This window comes from Polistes canadensis, unplaced genomic scaffold, assembly GCF_001313835.1.
Source record: "Polistes canadensis isolate GaletaPanama2010 unplaced genomic scaffold, ASM131383v1 scaffold_151, whole genome shotgun sequence".
In the NCBI taxonomy this organism is placed as follows: domain Eukaryota; kingdom Metazoa; phylum Arthropoda; class Insecta; order Hymenoptera; family Vespidae; genus Polistes; species Polistes canadensis.
In genome coordinates, this window is record NW_014569698.1 from 341,429 (window position 1) to 362,163 (window position 20,735).

Consider the following 20,735-nt stretch of genomic DNA (forward strand, 5'->3'; position numbering starts at 1 on the left):
TTTTTTTTTTTTTTTTTTTTTTAATATTAAGTAATTAATATTTAAAATTTTATATTTTTGATATATATTGAAGAGAGTATTTTTGTAGATTTATTTTATTTTTATTTTTTTCATAACAGGAGAGAAAAATTTATTTATATATTTTTGTAGGAGATAAGTGTGTGTGTGTGTTTGGCGAATAGAAAAATTATTTTCTTAATTAATGATGTTTTATATTTGACGTAAGTATTTTTTTTTTTTTTAGTATCTCCTTTATTCGTCAGTTCTTCCTTTTCTTTTTTTTTATATCTTTTAGATATATTTTAGCGAATAAAAATTATTTTTTGATTGGATTGCCACATGGGTAGGAATTTTTGTCTTAATGTGACGTTTAATTTTTGTATATAAATATTATTATCTCTCTTACCTAATTACTAATATATATATATATTGTTTTTAAATTTATTTTCGCTGAACGATATATGGAGTTAATGGAAAAAATTAATTTCCTCTCAATCATTAAATATCATTTTATTAAAGTGACGTATTATCATTATTATTTTATCTACGTTATCAGTTATCTTCGATTCAAAGCGTAATAATGGAAAACGAAATAACAAATAATTTAACCTTTAGCGTTATTATATTCTATCTTACTTCGAAAAAAATAATTATACACATCCAAACACACATAAAAATATATATTTTCGATACGATCATTACAAACTCCCGTCACAAGTCTTGTCGATAAAAATAATAACAAAAAAGTGGTGGTGGGGGATGGGGGAAACACAAAAAAGGGATAAAAAAGAAAAGCGAGAGAAAGAGAGAAAGAGAGAGAAAATAAACGTTAAAATAAACGTTAAAATATCAAAATACGCATACACCACCCACGCACGTGAACTTGCATGCATGATTGCTTGTTCGCACGAAAGAGAATCGTCCATTTTTATTATTGTTTCATATACACACACATATATATATATATATATGTATATGGTGGTGGTCTGCTGTCGGAAGCAATTCTCGGCATAACGTTTTACGTAATATTGCGTTTAAATAGAATTTTCGTTTCTCTGTGAGAATCGAACAAATGAACGAACATTCGTTCGCATGGTGTCTCCCACCCGATGAAAACGTATCGATGGCTGTCCGTTATATTCTCGGAATGGCGACCGACAGTCCGGTACTGTACGGTACGGTACGAACGGTACTGGGGTCGTCTAGTATGGTACGGTAGTTGTTATCGCTACGAACGATTTCAGTGCTCAATTTGGATAGAGGACTCTCGCAAATCCCGGGCATTAATAAATCTCGATTACGTTGGATGGACGAACTCGGTCGAATTTATAAATCTAATGGCTTCCGAAGCATCGCACTGTAGACTTATAAATCTACCCATTTATCGACAGATCATATATATATATATAAATGTATTTATTATATTTATATATATTTATATTTATTAATATATCCACATATATATGTGCGGAATAAATTCTTTTATACGCATCCTTCCCCGAATTTTTTTTTTATTATCTTCATATATTATATATATATATATTGATATATATAGTTTCTTCTTTTATACTTTATATTGTATTTTATATTATATATATAAATATATATATTATATTGTATTTAATATTGTACAATATATATATTGTATTTTATATCTTATACGTGCAAACAGAGACGTTTAGATGCAATTAATATTTCTGTACTCAATTATATTATTATTTATTTATTTAATACACACAGCCACATGGCGTAACGATGGAGTACACACTCCGATGTAATTCTGATATCCCCACCCCTATCCTTTTTATTATTTATATATTTACTTAATAACAATTTTTATAAAACGCACACAAAAATATACGCTAGTTTGTTAATATTTTGCGTTATATATATTTGAAATTAATAATAATAATAACATATATACATTTGTATAATAATTTTTATGATGTATCCGAATGCATTCGAATTTGTGTGTATGTGTATGTGTGTTCTATAAATAGTTATATAATTATAATTATTAATTATTTAATAATTTTGTGTATATATTTTATATATACAAATATTATTAACATACAATGTTTTTTTACAATATTGCAGATAAAATAAAATACGTAGAGGTGTGTATATACACATGTGTATTTATATCTACATACACATATATATGAAGGTACAATAAATCTAAAGTAAAAAATAGGATTTCTCGTTTTTTCTTTTCGAATGGGCTCTTTTTCAACATTTAATCCTTTTTGTACAAACATTTTTATGTAACTTTTCGCGGTACACGGATTATTTTCAACGTTTCGTTATAAACTTTGTTTTGTTTTTTATCCTCTTATCCACGTCACACGTGGTTTTTCTTTTTCATTCAACTTTCTACACGATATATTATTATTATTATCATTATCATTATTATTATTATTATTATTATTGTTGCATATTTTTATTATACATACACACACACACATATTCATTTAATATACATTCACACTTGTACATATTCATTTAAAAATAAAAAAAAATAAAAAAGTGAGAAAGAACAAAAACTGTCTTTAAATAAAAATTAGAGGTATACCAGTTAAAAATATCACACAAAGGGGCCTTCCAAATTCCTGTTTCTATAAACTTTTGTATGTTTTTAACAAATATACGCATATACCCCGATACAGAAATAATAATAATAATAATAACAGAATAATGAATGAGTAAACATTAAACGTTATACTTTGCAAAGGAATCTCGTTATACAAGATTTAAATATGCACGATTTTTATCTTTATTTTTAGTTCATTTTTTTTTTATTTTTTTTTTTTTTTTTTTTTTAACTTTTTTAATTTTTTTTTAATTTTTTTTTTTTTTTTTTTCAGGTTATTTTTATCTTCCACCGCGTTTGGAAAAAAACGTAGAACGTGGTGGTTATCGCTCGCGGCCAGATGGTTTTCTGTTATTAAATTTATTTCGGTTAATTTAGATGCTGTTTCCTTCTGACACCAATAGTGTTTCCCTCTCTCTTTTTAACCCACTCACACACAAACACACACAAGTGTATAGACACTTACATTGAAATAACGAGGAATTAACGTGGACTCTCTGTCTTTCCTACCTCGTTCCTTTTTTTCCTATTTCTTTTCTATTTTATTTTTCATTTTGTCTGTCGCCCGGTCCACACTTATAATTAAAAAGTTTAATTGAAATTACTTTGTGCAGTAAACACTTAAACAGTTTCCACATAGAAACGAGCTTTTCCTTTATCTTTCTTTTTCTTCTTCTTTTTCTTTTTCTAATTTTTTTTTTTCCTAATTTCTGTTTCGTTGAAACATTTTTCTTCATTCTTTAAAAACGAAACAAAGAGGAAATGAAAAAAAAATTAAAAAGTAAAAGCAAAAAAAGCAAATTATTAAATGTAAATGAACACGCGGAATGTGTTATTGAATTCTTTGTGTAAATGTTCTCTGTGTTTCTTCGTTCTTAAAAAAAAAAAAGAAGAAAAGACGAATAAAAATACGAAAAAAAGAAAAAATAGGAAAGTTCAAAGTAAAAAACAATTAAATTTTAACGTGCGCAATATTTTGTTATTGAATTTTTTTTATCGTCGTTGCCTGACAAATATTATTACTTATTACTTAGTTCTCTCTTATGTAAGAGTATTCGTTTTCGTAATTGTACACGAGACTCGTGAAATTTTCATTATCCTTTCGTTATCGATGTAATAACGAAAAAGAAAGATTTTAACGACAGTACTTGTCAAAGTTATGGCAAGGAGAACGATCGTTACTCTTATCTCGTAAAACCTCAACTTTTGTATTAACTCTCTATACCTATCCCTATAACTCCGCCCACCCCCCCTCTCCGCCTATTGCACCCTTTCTTGAGTATTTCTTTTTAGTTTAAATATATTTACAAAATATACAATTTTTTGGGTAAAGTAATTATACTATGATTATTATCTCTTGAATAAAAAGAAATATAAATCTCTAACTTCGTTTATTAATTATTATTATTATTCATTTATTTACTTATCTATACCAGAAGTTTAATCGAAAGAAAGAAAGCAAAGCAAAGAAGTAAAAAAAAAAAAGAAATAAAAGAGAAAATAAACCCACGCAAAATAGTCGTGACATTTTCTCGTAGAGAAATTTAAATTGGATCGAAACGGGGTTGAACTCTACCGTTTCTTGTGTCTTTTACTTGCGCACGAAAAAAAAAAACAAAAAAAAAAGAATAAAAAATTAAAAAGAACAAAGAAAAAGTTAAGGAAAAGAAAAAAGAAAGAAAAAAAAAAAGAAAAAAAAAATGGGCAAAAGTAAATAACGAGAAAAGAAAGAAACGACGAGACTTCGTTGGGGACGCGCATCTTTTACGAGAATCGCAGTTGAGAAAACGAGGAAAAGGGTCTCGGTATAGGAAAAGAGAAAAGAAGAAGGGGAAAAATAGGGGGAAAGGATGTTCGAAGAAGTAAGGCGGTGTCACGACTTAATTGCATTTGCATTTTGCACCCCGTATACTCTACCCGGAACGTTCTTTCCATGTCGTAGCTCAGCCACAGCTTTACGAATCACCTTGAACGCTTTATTGGACGTGGCTAAAAGAAAAAGAAAAAGAAAAAGAAGAAGAAGAAAAAGAAGAAGAAGAAGAAATGGTATAGCTAGGTCTGAAGGGTGAAAGAAGGTTTAAAGAAGGAGTGGTGGGGAGGGGTGACGGGGGGAGGAGAAGGGTTAGGGAGGGTGGTAGTAGTACAGTGTAAATGACGGTGACTTGATGTAAGGGATGTCGTCGTCGTAGTCTCGACATTACTTAAACGGGAGTTGGGTAACGAAAAAATGGGCTTCCATGTTAAGGTGCTAAAGTAAAACTCGAGGTAACGTTCGTAGGGACTACTAACTGCTTTAAGAAAATTATGGTTGCTTTTCATTCATTCTCCTTTGGAAAAGACATTTTTTTTCATTGTAGAAAGAATGAATGAGAGAGAGAGAGAGAGAGAGAGAGAGGGAGGGAGGATTGAAAAGTAAAATAATTGTTTGGAAATGTTTGTTAATCTACGTTGGGTGGTTAATTATAAAAGAATGAAAATCATGACTTGTTCTGTTTTGTTTTTATTTACTTTTTGAAAAGATATATTTTGTATTGTATATTTTTATAGAATATTGTATATTACATTGTATATTTATATATAATATTTTAAATATATTGTATATTTCTTTTTTTTTTTTTATTTGCTTTTCTTTCACGTAGAAAAGGATAATTGATAACTATAATGGTTTATTGAAAAATGTTTTCCCCCATAGCTACTTTTAAGTAATTTAAAAGAATACAAATAGTAAATATCGATAAACGTCGTGTGAGAGAAAAATAATACATTGCAATATTTTTTAACTAGATTACGTGATTTATATATATATAATGGGATAAAAATTGAAATAATAAATGATTAAGGGGATATTTTTATTACTATTGTATGTGAAATTATTTAATTATTGATTTTTTTTTCTTTTATATATTACAAACATAGTTATTTTTAATAGAAAAATGATAGAGACAAAATTTATTCATATATTCGTAACCACGTGGAATAATTTAAAAGGATTCAAAGACTTATGGTAGATAAAAATTATGGCTATTTCTTATCAGTTTTAATTTTTTTCTCCGTAAAAAGAGAGAAAGAGAGAGAAAGAGAAGAATTGATAAATAAACATAATTTATTCAAATGTGTTCGTAACCATGTAGAATAATTTAAGAAGGATAGCATGTAAAATATTACAAGCTGTTTTTCATCTTGCGCCGGTTTCGAGAGAATAATTTTTCCCATGGGGGGGGAGGGGTGGGGAGGGGCGGGAAAAAAAAAAGCAAAAAAATTTATTCAAATGTTCATAACTATGTATAATGACTGTATGGTGATAAAAAAAATAAATAAACCGATACGAGTAATATAAAATTGATACGAAATTGATATTTAAAAAAAAAATAATAAAATAAAATAAAAAGAATAAAGGAAAACAAGAGAGAGAGAGAGAGAAAGAAAGAGAAAAAAAGGAAAAATAAAAATAAATATAATAGAAACGTATCGTTATTGATCATATCGAAATGTATGCTTTTTTACTATTTTGCATACTTCCACTGGTAGAGCGAAATGATTCGTCTTTCGAGAAGGTATCCCATCACGATAAATGCATATTCATGAATGAATACGTTTCACCGTTAATAAACTTTTTCGTAAATAAATTCGAAAAGCAACGGGAACGGTAACGGACAACAACACCGCAGGACGCAGGTTGAAGAAAAATCTATGTATATAGAAATCTCTATGATATTTATACATAACGCAGCTATCTCCAAACGTGTACAGAAATATTCCAAATTGTTTTTAGTTATCTTTCTCTCTCACCCTACCTCTGTCTGTCTGTCTGTCTCTCACTCTCTCTTTTTAAAATTCACATTGCGTAGGCAAAAAAAAAAAAAAAAACCAACGAGATTTCGTATAAACCGAAACAATAATTTTGAAGTGTAAAAAAAAAAAAAAAAAAAAAAAAAAAAAAAAACGTAGGCAAAATTTAAAAAAAAAATATTAAGGAAAGCTAAAAAAAAAAAAAAAAAAAGATCCCGATATTTAATCGTAGGAAAAATAAAATGAGATTTCGTAAGGATATCAAATAGAAAAAAAAAAAAAAAAAACAGAAAAGAAGCAAACGACAACATTTAAAGAAAAATAAAAATAACAAAGCACACTTTTAACACAGGCAAAATAAAAAATGATAATGATTGTAATGACATTTAATTGCAAAATTTATCTGATAAGTCGTATTTTCGTTGGATTTACATGATATCATGTAATATAATTTCGTCGTGTTATAGTGGGTTCTTGGAGAGAACACGTCTAATGGAAGACATTTTCGTAACTGCTTTACGAAATTACGTGCCACCGGTGGAACGAACCACTTTCCGCGTCCGGTACCATGTTCCGGAGAGTCCGACGATGCCGAGCGATCGTGTCCAGAATTTTCCTTCTTTTTATTCTCTTTTTTTTCCCCTCTAATTTCCTTTCTCTCTCTCTCTCTTTTTCTTCTTTTTTCTTTTTTTCTTTCTTTCTGTACCTGACCCGGCCACTTTTATTTTTATCAAGTTAACGAAAGGAAACTTCTTAACGAGTTCTTCCTTTGCTGACCGCATCAAAAATAAATTAACATAGTTTTATATATATATATATATGTGTGGGTGTGGGTGTGTGTGTGTGTAAATTTAATTAGTTTCTTTTTTTTAAATCCTAACTTTTCTTTTCTTTTTTTTTTTTTTTTAATTAATTCACATTAGTTATACGTGGTAATTTAATTTTTTATAATTATCCTTTTTTTTTGTATTATTTTCTGATCGATTTGATTTTTTGTATAGTTTAAATGTACATTGTATCTTTATTTTTTTTTTTGATCATTCAATTTAGAGGAATTAAAACTCAACAACACATGTATATAAATAACAAACTATTTTCTATCTTATTTTTTCTAATAACACACACACAGTATTAATAATGAAGAAATTTATAATACGAATTATTATAAAAGTTTCTTATTTAAGTAATCACTCTCAAGTAAATACTCGATTCTTTTTTTCCATTTTCAATTAAAACTATACTTTCATTTCTTTTTTCCAAAACGTTTAAACAAAGAATAAGAATAAGAAAAAGAAATTTTCCGAGAACAAGATTTTATTCTTTCTTTTCTCTCTCTCTCTCCCACTCTCACTCTCTCTCATTATTTTCCATCCCTTTCATTCTATTTAAGAATGAATAGATAAAGTAGTCACGAAGCATGAATTTTAGCGAGTTTCACCAACGAATGACACTTTAATGTCATGTAATTTGCAAGAATAGTATGTGCATAAAGAAAAGGAAGGATAGAGAGATAGTGATAAAAATAAAGAAAGACAAAGAAAGACATAAAGAGAGAGAGACAGATAGAGAGAGAATGAGAGACAGAAATAGAAAGACACAGTAATAGAATTTAACGAGAGGAAATTGGATAATGTGTTATAATGTCGAGCAATAACGAGCTACCCTTTGATATCAAAGGGCTAAGAATCGTCCAGACTATAACGACGACGACGACGACGACGACTATAACGTTGATCACGATGACTACTACTACTACTACTACTATTACTACTACTATGAGAAACGATGAGAACGAGTACTATGATGTTGAGGATCAATCGACTCGTTGGCAACACGTATTCTTGAACACCTCTCTTCCGCTTCTAATTTACGTTAAAGACTCCTTTAATCAAATTACCTCACCGATGAGGGATTTCAACTCATTTCCTTTCCCTTTGAATTGCTACGAGAGTGAAAGAGTTAAAAAGGGAGAAAAAGAGAGATAGAGAGATAGATAAAGAGAGAGAGAGAGATAGATAAAGAGAGAGAGAGAGAGAGAGATTATAGCGATCAGATATCCGAGTATCGTTTGCGGTATCCAACAACGTCCTTACCAAATGCTCATCTCACAAACGTACGTACGTACGTGCTTTGGTGTTGTAATCATGTCAAAGCTTGGAATTTTAATTGAACATTTATAGGAATACTTCAAATATTTTTTAACCTTTCTTCTTTTTTCTTCTCTCTCTCTCTCTCTCTCTCCTCGCTTTAATTTAAATTCATCGTTCTTTTATTTTCTTTTTCTATCGCGCGTATTAATTCGATGTAAATATATTATATTTATCGTTGTTGCAGACGTATATTTCAATTGAATTTTGTGAAGTTATACTTCTTTTGGCGCGTTTTAGAAAGTGAAGTTAAATGCGATCGAAAAATCAACACCACGAAGTTGTCGATATTTACGATGCGCGGGCAAATTGAAGTTATTTTTGAGGTTATATTCGTTTTGGTATACGCTAAAGAAGTATAACTTCTTACGTGCGTACGTAAGTACAAACACCAGTTTGTTTCTTTATTTTTGTTCTTTTTTCTTTTGATATTATTTTGATAGACTTTTTGAAAAGATATATATTATATATAGTAGAATATTAATTTTTCATTATTATTTATTTTCTATTTCGTCATACGTTAACTACCGTTTTTATCTTAATTCTAATTCATAGATTCCTTATTGCTATTTTGTCGTTATTGTTTTTTTATTTTAATTAGAATCTATCATATTCATTTGTCAATTTTTCAATAATCCACGTATATTATTTTTCAATATCGTATTGTGTACAAGGCGCATACTTTATCGTAAATACTTTTTTTTTTTTTTTGGTTTCTTTTCACGTTATATCGAGTATAATATATAGATCTACAGAGAGGATATGGATCATTTTTCAAGAGTTAGATTTCATATTTCCACTACTATTCCCTCCTACGCGTATATCATGTCGATCGTTTGTTTTGTTTTATTCAATTTTTGTAGTTACTACTATACCGTGACTCGCGTTGCGAATCATTTACGAATCCATACCGATCAGCCAATTTGATTTTTTTTTTTTTTTTTTTTTTTTATGTTGGAGAGAGAAAGAGAAACACAGAGAAATTTTTTTAATTATACAATTTCCAATTTTTGTTGATTCAATATTTTTGTTCCTTTTTGTTTTATTATTATACCTCTATCACACAGCGTATTACCGTTACGTCATACTCACATATGGTCTATGGTTACACTGGAATGCGTTATTACGATACAACGTACATTCTCATTCTATTTTCAAATCCCATTGGCGTGAAATCATTTGTTTTCTTTCGAAATATGATGTTAATCGAAAACAATAAACTATTTCACCCTCTTATGGGATCTCGTTCTTTTCTTTTTATTTATATTTTTACTTTAATACAATTTTATAATATCTTTATATAAAATTGATCATTTCGAAAGTTTACAGTACACACACATATACACACGCACACACACACACTCAATCGTTTACATTCAAACAATTTTTACAACTTCGTACTATTATTTTATTGTCGAGACAAAAATCTCGCAAGATGAACCAAAAAAATGGTCACAGACAAGATAAATAAATAAATAAAAAAAAAAATAAAAGGGAATAAAAGAAAGAAAAGAAAAGAAATTATTCCCTTCGAATGAATACAGAATTCCTATCAGTCGCGTTTTCTTTCAATCGTCCCCACCTCAGCCACCCTTTCTCTCCCCAAAACCTTCCCCCATCCACCCACCCAGCCCCGCATTGTTATAACGTCTATCGAAATCATTCGGGAAAGGATGCGGAAATTAACGCGAACGCTTTTCCCGATTTACCGATCGCCGAGAAGAAAGCAATCGGCTTGCATCGATGTTCGCATGGGATATTCACGCATGACTCGATACAATCGATCCAGTATTTCCTCTTTTAATTTCTCGACTATCTATCTGTCTGTGTGTGTGTGTGTGTGTTAAAAAAAGAGTCAGAAAGAAAGAGAATGAGAAATAGAAAGAAAGAGAGAGATAGCAAGTACATAAGACAAGAAGAAACTATGAAAAAAAAAGAATTGGCAAATGGTGGATCGAAAACTGAGAAATTGGTTTGTTGTTTTGTGTTTCTTTTCTTTTCTTTTTGGTTTCTTTTAAACTTGTGTTAAACTATTTGCCAAACGTGTCGAAAAGATTTCTTCTATATATTTTCTTTACTTTCTTATACTTACTATCTTTTTCTATTCTTTACATTTTCTTACTCATTTTTTCTTTCTTTATTTCTAGTGTTCTCTCTTTCGTAATTCGTTAACGTCCGATTAGTGCACGGTAGCAACGAATCCACGAGCTAGTTTAATTTGAGCTAAGCTCGAGGAAAAGTTGGTACGGGCTAATGAAGACCGATTGCTGAAGAAGAAGATGAAAATAAAGAAAGAAAGAAAAAGAGAAAGAGAGAGATAGTGAGAGAGAGAGAGGGATAGATATAAAGATAGAGAGCTTTTATCGTTTTGCTAATCGGATTAGAGAAAATAATTCCTTCCTTTTCTGTGCTATTTCCTACTGATAACGAGTTTCAGAAAGGAAAGAAAAACGTATATACTAATTTTTACTAATGGATGCTTGCATTCGTTAAGACTCGTTAAATTGCTTCCTTTCCCTATCTATCTATTTATTTATCTATCTATCTATATCTATCTATCTATTTATCTTTATATAATCTTTTATTTGATTATACGTAAAGTAAAATTTTGTGTTGCGTTGTGTTGTGTTGTGTTGTGTTCGATAATAAATTATTTAATTATTTTTTTTTTATATACAACCAAGCGTGCTTTTGTTTTTTGCTTTTTAAATAATAGCAACGAATATAGTCGAATATGATAAATTCATAGCATTTCGAATTATTTCTCGCGTGTTATTATGCGACAATTAGGATAACACCGTTGCTTTAATTTCGACCTCGTCTATTACTTCAATTGGACGACTTAAACGTGCCGGTGCGTGCATCTTTTAAATCGAAATTACTGGTACGAAATTTTGGAAACTAATTTTGACATTTGCCGTTTTCTCGTTATTATAAATAATATAATCTCTCTACTCCCCGTAAATGACACATCATTTTTATTATATCTTTTTGCTCAGCGTTATTATCATTATAATTACGAAAATGCAAAAATATGAGGGAAAAATAATTGACATTTTTTTATTTTTTTTCTTATTTCTGATGCGATGTCATAAAAAGAAAAAGAAAAACTACTCAACTAATCGAAACACGAATAGGTTTTAAATCACGTTTTGAATGTTTCTTACTAAAATGTTAAATAATTTAAAGGGCTTTTGAGTGAGTAAGATCGGTGAATAAAGGAAATTACTTTCCTAACGATTTAATATTTATAACTCACTTCATATGAATTTTTATCTTCGATTCCGAACGTTTTTTCAAATAGTTTTTCTTTTTTTTTTGTTTTAAAATAATCCCTTCCCCGACAGAAAGGAAGGGGTTTGGCAAATAGAAAAAAATAAAATTTAAAAAAAAGAAAAAAAAGAAAACGAAGAGAAAGAAAACAGAAAAGAAAAAGAAGGAAATTGGGATTTTCGTTTCTTTTTTTTTTCCTTTTTTTTTTGTTTTGTTCTCGATATCGAATTGACTGTTCGAGTAAGAGATAGATATAGGTGGAGTATTATAGAGGAAAAGACAGAGAGATAGAGAGAAAGAGAGAGAAAGAAATAGAGAATGAAGGGTTATATAAATCTCCGGATACATTGTCAGTTTTCCAAAGGGTGGAATCAAAATCCTACTGCTGTGAATCGAAAATCGATGGCCGAATAAACGTTGCATTTTAGTTATCTGCCTCGTAGCACTCACTGTCTTGTACATACGTATATATATATATATATATATACATATAGTTTTATATATGTATATAGAAAATATCATCTTTCTCTCTCTCTCTCTCTCTCTGTCTCTCTCTTTCTGTCACATAGACTTTTCAAACGACCGAATCGGTATTTCCTATCGACGTTTAATTTCCCGTGGCCTGGCGTAACGTAAATTCACGGAAAACATCGGAAAGGTTACGCGATACTTCGTGTACTTTGACGTAAGATGAAATTTTTTAAGTACTTCACGATCCACATCTTATATTTTATTTTATTTATTTATTTAATTATTTTTTTTTGTCATCTTTATATATCTATTATATTTAATTTCGTTTGATTTTAATTTTATCGTTTGTTTGTTCGTTTCTATTCTTTCTTTCTTTCTTTCTATTAAAAAAGTATTATACTTTTCTTATCATTATATTTGTTTGTGAGAAATACGACGACAATGTTTCTTCAGTCTTGAATTATCGAATTCCTTTTGTTTAATCGATTTATCGAGTTACTATTGATCCTCGTGTCAGACCAATACCAATTTAAATAGAAAAAGTGTAAAGAAAAAGGAAACGCTCTTTCGAGAAATTTAATTAACATTTTTTTTTCTTATCCCTTAATACATTCGCGCATTTTCTTTCTTTTTTCTTGTTAATTTTTAAATATATCTTTATAAAATAATTGTACGACTGTGTGGTGTGTCTGTTGAATCAATGATATCTCACATTTTGTCAATAATAACAAAATTTATTGATAAAATATTTTCCTTTTTATGGGTATTAAAGGGTCCCCGTTCCTTTTTACAATCGTTTAACACGTTTTATCATTTATCTGCATTACTATACTATTATTGTTAGTTATTGTGCCTGTTGAATCGATGATATCTCAATTTTTTTCAATAATAATAAAATTTATTAATAAAGTATTTTCCTTTTTATGGATATTAAAGGGTCCCCGTTCCTTTTACAATCGTTTAACACATTTTATCATTTATCTGCATTACTATACTATTTATTGTTAGTTAAAACATACTTTTGTAAACGATTACGATGTTTACAATTTGTACTTACTTGTTAACTTATTCTGTTAATTCAATTTTTAGAATACAATTAGAATGCAATTGTTTGTTACTTGATGTTATAATATAACTCAAGTGTAATACGATATACCTATAAAATAATATAGATAAATGTACTATACATAACATATTGAAGTGGTACTCTTCTCTTTCTCTCATCTGGTAATAATAGAAAGAAAGGACGAATAACAATGGCTATGTCAAAGGCAACAACATGTTAAACGTTTATACATCACACAATGAACTATATCGAGAAAACCTTTCTACATATAATGTGTCCTGGTTATAAAGTCAATAATACTTATTATTAACGACAGACAGACAGGAATCATGATAAAGAGAGTGAGAGAGAGAGAAAGAAATGAAGGACAACGTTTGATTGTACTAAGCCTGCAACGAATGACAATGTTCCTTTATTATCTCTCTCACACATATTCTATCTCTCATTTTCTCTGTCATTGTCTTTCGTATTTCGATCCATCTAACAATCAGTCTTGTCGATCTGAAACGTACCTCGACGTAGCCTCAGGTCAAACATGCAAAATCCATCGAAGCACGTGACTCGAGTACAACTAAGGTGTCTCGTCAAACCTAACTTGTCTTCTACTATGTATGTATGTATGTATGTATGTATATACGTATCCTTCTAATGCTTCTAACGAGGGTCAAACCCTTAGGTGGTAACGAGTACGACACTACCAGTAGCTCTACACTATTTTCTCACATGTTATTACCTTACGTGTGAGTGTGTGTGCGTGTGTATTTAATATTTTACATTTTAATCTTAAACCTCTTATTTTTTATATTATTCTATTTTATTTAATTTTACTTTTTGTTTTTTTATTTAAATGATATTATATGTGGTATTTTGTTTTATTATTTATTATTACACATATAATCGATTTCGTAAAAGTGTATTTCACAAAAATTATTTATATAAAGTTATTTTGTATTTATTATTTATAAATTGATATTATTATTCTATCATCGTATATATAATTTATACAAATAAATATATATCATTGAATATATATAAAATAAACATCATAAATCATATCATATCATATACCGCAAAAACCTCGATCACAGAAAGTATCAATACAAACTTATCATCATCATCATCATCAACAACAACATCTCATATTTATTTTATACCCATAATTATTATTAATCCAAATAATTAATTATCCTCTTCTCAATTAACTCTCATTCATCATGAATAAACGAATTCGTCATTAATCACATCCTAAAATTAATTAAACGTATACTATAAATGCATAAATGCACATAAATTATCATTCTCAACTTTCTTTTATTTTTATTTTTTAAACATTATAAATGATTTTCACGTTACATTAAACAACGCCATCATTTAGCTTAGAGTTTGACGATTAAAACGATACTCGTTTCAAGTTTCTACGACAATCCGTTCGGAAGATACGCGTTCTTAAAAATCGTTTAAATTTGATTTAACATTTTCTTCAGTTCATTGACCATTAATCAATGGGCTGATAGTAAATAGTATTTCCAAGAATTTATATGGGTCATTAGTTCATTCATATTTGTATTTACGTTTACACATTAACTGGACATACGTTTTTCGCGAATTAATATAAGTCATTCACAGATTCCAAGAAATAATATAGGTCAGGTATCAAGACAATATAAAGGGTGGTCATATAGAAAAGAACTCGCCTTATATATAGGGTGTTCAAATTGAATTTAATTCGAAAAAATTATTTCCCCTCACATTTAGAGATGATAAATCATTAATTCATGTACCGGGTGTCAAAATTGTAAAAGACTTCAGTACAAAAATTTTCGTATATCGTGCATTCGAGAGAAATGTATCGACATATATATACAGGATGATCGATAAAATAACGACTAATATACTGGGTGTCAATGAAAAAAGGAACTTTTTCAAAATAAAAATTAGTAATATTTTCATATCGTTTGGTTGCAAAAGTTTGATCATTGAAATAATTTTAAGGGGAATTAGGAAAATTTTCCAAATACATGTGTTCTTCGATTTAATAGATTTATCCAAGTGAAGATATGGGGCTTATAACGAATGCACATATATAATCATAGTTGGATACTTTTAGTAATTTCGTAGAAGGATGTAAAGGAAGTTAGATGTCTGTGGGGGAATAAAGGAAGAAGCCAAAAACACTTCTTGATTACACAAAGGCGAATTCGTATGTCGGGAATATCTTGATTGAGATCTTGAATAGTAGAATACTCGTCAAAGTTCACAGGATGTCGATAAAGGATGTAGTAGGTATATATCTTGGAAAGATCTTACCTTATCTTACTTTCTATGCGTTGATTTAATCGTTTTTAAGTATCCCGTAAAAACATCCTTTATTATTCTTGTCACCATTCCACTTCCAATTCCCATGGGTGTCAGAGAAACGATTGTTGGGATCGAGGTCGGATTGAATTAATGAACATGGGAGTAATAAAAGTGGGAATAGGAAACCCTACAAGAAGAATGTTTGCTATCTTTCAAAGTTTGCTTTTTATTCCTCCAAACGTTTCTCGATTACTTTTTTGTTCCTTCGTACAAGTATACGTACAAACAAAACTGTTAATAAACATAAAAATAAATATTATTAAAATATGAAATGTAACGACGATATAATATAAAGTTATCTCCAACGAGGGAGAAGATTTTGAAGAAAAACAAATAAAAAAAATCAGTTTCATTGGAGATTTCATAACAACTTCTTCAGAATGGACGAGTTTAAGCCGAGTCAATTCACAATGAGCTTAAAAGCTGATCTTCTTCCTTTTTTCGATCTCGTCTTCCATTGACTGAGTATTAACTCCCACCCCGTACTCTCTCTCTCTCTCTCTCTCTCTCTCTATCACACTGACTCACTTTTTTTCTCTCTCTTTCTAACTAACACATTTTCTCACTTATTTTTTCTCTTATACTCTCATTGGAGAGTAATCACTGATTTACTTTCTCACTCATTCACTCACTTACTCTCTTACCCCCCCTGACTGTTTATCTATCATTCCTTTTCTTTCAACCCCCTTCCCCTCTTTCTCACTCACTCTCTCTCTCTTTCTCTTTCTCCCGTATCTTTCTTCACCAGAAGCAAAACACTATTCCTTGGACCATCCAAGCAAGTCCGCCAGAGAATCTCTTTGTTGTCTCCCACAATTTGAATAAAGGATTGGAAGGAAGAAACGTGGGATCTCTCGAATGTTAATTATGCGAACCCTATCAGTTTTCTCTCTCACTCTCTCTCTTTCTCTCTCTCTCTCTCTCTTTCTTTCTTCCTTCGTAGTCTTTTGTATTTACGTTTTTATGTAATATTATACTGAAAGGGGGACTACTTTGCTCTCGGTAAAATATAGATACTTATTTACTTTATAGAAAGAGAGAGAGAGAGAGAGAGAGAGATAAGTTTCTTATTGCGTTATTCATACGGCCGGTTATCTCTTGGAAAGTTTATTAAAGTTTAATTTTATCGTGGCACCCTTTATAATTCAAGTCTTCTTCTTTCAACTCTTCGAGTAACGCCTACTGAAACAGAAAAAGAGAGAATGAGAAAGAGAGAATGATAAAGAGAAAGAGAGAGAGAGAGAGAGAGAGAGAGGATGTCTTCGTTTTAAAAATGAAAAGAACACTAGCCTCAGAGTTTACAGAACCTGAACAAGATTTCACTTCGTGAAAGTCAATTATACGGAAAATGCAGAACCAAGTACGTTTCCTGCTTTCCCTCTCTTTCTTTCTTTCTCTCTCTTTCTTTCTTACTCTCTTCCTTTCTCTCTTTCCCGGTGTATTTTTTGTCAAGCATTTTATACAGTCGTGAGTTAACAAAGTTTTCCTTAGAAGTACGAGCATCCAGTGGTTTGCTTTCTTACCCTGCGTGTACTTACCCACCTAACCGACATTACGCTTAAACGAAAGTCAACTTTTTCATTGGACGAAGACAACGAGTAATTTCAAGTTTCGCGCGGATTTAAAAGGGCTCCTAGATTACGGCCAAGGATTTGTTTGTCCCATTTTTTTTTTTTTTCTATGAAGTATGCACGTAATTTGAAAACCAAGAGAAAAAATAACTTTCTTTTCATCCTATCGTAACTCTTGTGTGTGTGTTTTTTTTCTCCTTTTTCTTTTCTTTTCTCTTAAAGAAGATTCCTATGAAGAAGAAATTAAATTACGGATCAGCAATAGCGAATTCGCGAATTTTTGACAAAATTTTAATATAAATGTCGTGGAAATTATTTTTTTATAATCGAGAGTTTTCCAAAGTTTAGGAAAATATATTATAAAAATTTGAAAATAAAAATCTACTATAGATTGGGGGTGGGGTGGGAGATAAAATATTATTTATTATTTGTAATAATATTTCTAGAAAAATTGTTAAAAATATTTATGGTAAATTTAGTTATTTTTTTTTATCAAACATTGTTTAAACTTAAAAATATTGATTTGATTATTTTGAGGTCGAACATGTACTTTATCTTTTTGATTATTATGTTTCAGAAGCAGTCGTGTCACCGGATTCTCCGAGTGTATGAAGTGCAAGAAATCTGGAGGATTTAAAGGATTCGAGAGAGTTGATTAGCTAATCTGTAGACAGCCATCATCGTGACAAGGGTGAGACACTTGCATATATATAAACCTAATCTTCAGAATATATTCTAAAACTCGTAAATAGGTATATTTAAAACACGTATTTCATTTATTAAATATTTATATATATATGGATAAAGATCAAGACTAATTCATATATATATAATAATATTTAACAATATAAATTCATTCAACAATTACCATTGAGAATCGTCATAATTTTATTATTAACAACATTTTATACGATAAAAAAAAAGAAAAGAAAAAGAGAATAAAATGTTTAGAACTATCGTGAACTAACCGCAGGCTTTCGAATTTTCTAGAACGAGTTTGTTGAACCTTCAGGCCTTTCTCTCAAAATTGAACACGATCTCTTTATTTCTAGGAAGAAAGAAAAAAAAATAGAAAAAGAATATATATATTGATATTCTTTTTCACGCTATATAATATGTATATATATAATATAAAAATATTATTCTGAAGGGGGAAAAAAAATACATCATATTATAACTTTTAGAGAGAGTTTAACGTTAAAATCATTATTATAATTAAGTTAAAATAAACGTTAATATAATGGATCTCATTTTCCCAGACCTAATATATATTACATATATATATATACATACATTATACATACATTATGTATTATAAATACATTATTTATATCTCTGTTCTCTGTGGAAGGGATAGAAAAAAAAAAATATATGAAAAAAAGAATATGTTTGGTTATAACAATCTATCTATCTATCTATCTATCTATCTATCTACCTATCGCAGAATGTGTCGCGTCTCGAATTGTAATATAGAGAAGCACGCGTGCTTAGAGGAAAAGCTCGGCGTGGAAAAGCTCCTTCGGAAGATGCTTGTAATACGATGGAGAAAGGAGGAACGTTCGCCTCGGGCTCTTTATCGGATTCCCATTGGCACCGAGTTTAAAGCGAGTTCACGAGCAGGGCTTGTTCCCGTTGAACCTTCACCCTCTCCCATACTCCCTTCCATCCTCCCCCCCCCACAACCCCGACTTCCTTCTCCCTCGTTCCCGCACTCTTCTCTTTCCTTCTTTCCTTTTTTACTTTTTCCTTCACAAATTCCAACCACCAGGATCGACAACGCAGATGCAACCCTCTTCCTACGATATATCCTTTTTCACTTCGACTTTTATGTACTCGTATATTGTACCTATTTACTCTATCTCCAATCTTTAACGATGACTAGTTTCCTTTTCTTTCTCTCTCTCTCTCTCTTTTTCTATTTCTTTTTCTTGTTTTTTTTTAGTTTTACAAGTTCCTTTCGAACGTTTAAACACGAATACCAAAATATCTATTTTATCAAATGTACGAAGTTTGAATGTTTTAAACTTGTGAATTACTTGAGTTAAACGATATTATATTGTTTAACCTATGGAATACTTTATTCAAATATTTTTCTTTTTTTTTTTTTTCAGATTATTTTTAACACAAATTTCAATTATTTTAATAATATTAATATTAAAAGTTTGGTGTATATATAGGAAAATGCAAAGAGAGAAAATTGTGTATTCCGTTGAATTAATGTAGTACTCAAATTGTTTTATTTAATAAGGTTTTGGTTTATTCCGAAATTTTGATTAAGTTGAAGATATTAAATATCAAATTTGTATATAAAAATAGTAAAAAAAGAGAAATTAATTAAGGTTATTTATTTTTTATGTACATATGTTTAGAGAAAAAATGTATTATATAATTAAATATCGATTACGCGAATATATGGAAAATAAATAGAAACGATTCTATTGTTCATTTTTTGTTTTCTCTTTTAAATTTTTACCGTAAAAATTTTCAACAATTATTTAATAATTCATCTTTCGCATTTTTTCTTTATTTTTATTTCTAACAAGAATTTTTCATTGTAATTTAAATTAAACCTAACATAATACCAAAACGAAAATGATTACAAACAATTCGTGTTTTCGAAAGTGAGAGAAAGAAAGAATGAAATAAAGAAATAGAAAATCTTTTCGAAAAGTATTGTGTACGTGACAATAACGATTATACCGCATCAAAGTAATTTACTGTGAATTTTCTTTGATGCGACTAGCAACAACAGCAGCACCACCTCTGGCAAAATGAAGTATAATGTGGGTTAGAAGCGTCTTGGTAAACTTAACAACGAAATTTACCAGTGAAATTGAAATTTCTAACTCTATCTTTATCTTACTTTCTTTCTTTATCTTTCTCGTTTACGCAAAATGGATTCACGTTAAGGATGTTCGTACCTCTCGATTGTATTCCTTTCAGTTTCAACGTCTTCGAATTTCGTTTCAGTGTTTCTGATGTCTCGAAATTGGCGAATCTATCTAAGCAATCTCAGTTGAACTTCTCTATCTATTTCTCTCTCTCTCTCTATTTCTCTATCTCTCTATCAGTCTATCTCTATACCTTATTTTCTATCTCTGTTTATCTCTGTATCTCTATATCTATCTCACTTACAATTGTACAGCGAGAGGAGAAACGCGTAACAAGAGTAGTATTTGCATACTATCGCACACGCAAAGCACACGTTAGTCACCGTTGTAGCACGTTGACAGATACGTTACGCGATACAAGGAGAAATCATGCAGACTGTTGGAGACACAAGAGAACATGTTACATAGACATCTACATACGTATGTGTACGTATATACGTTAACTTGTCTTCTTGTCTTCTAAATGCTTCGTGAATTATTTAATATATCTATATCTATATATATATATATATCGAAGATATATTATTATCTTAATCATTTTGTCAACAACTACTGTTCTACGTTATTTAATGATTTTCT

At 29.7% G+C, this 20,735-nt stretch overlaps 1 long non-coding RNA gene across 4 annotated transcripts in view; it reads left to right on the top strand.

Annotated features, from left to right (window-relative positions):
- The window catches only part of LOC106788720, a 63,888-nt gene extending 45,570 nt beyond the window's left edge, over positions 1–18,318 (top strand). For 3 of the 4 annotated variants that reach the window (XR_001381935.1, XR_001381932.1, XR_001381933.1), the window contains exon 3: positions 17,843–18,317. This is a non-coding gene — a long non-coding RNA (uncharacterized LOC106788720). Of the gene's footprint in view, positions 1–17,842 lie in introns of all 4 variants that reach the window. The other variant, XR_001381934.1, reaches the window with a different exon arrangement.
- Positions 18,319–20,735: the final 2,417 nt, after the last annotated feature.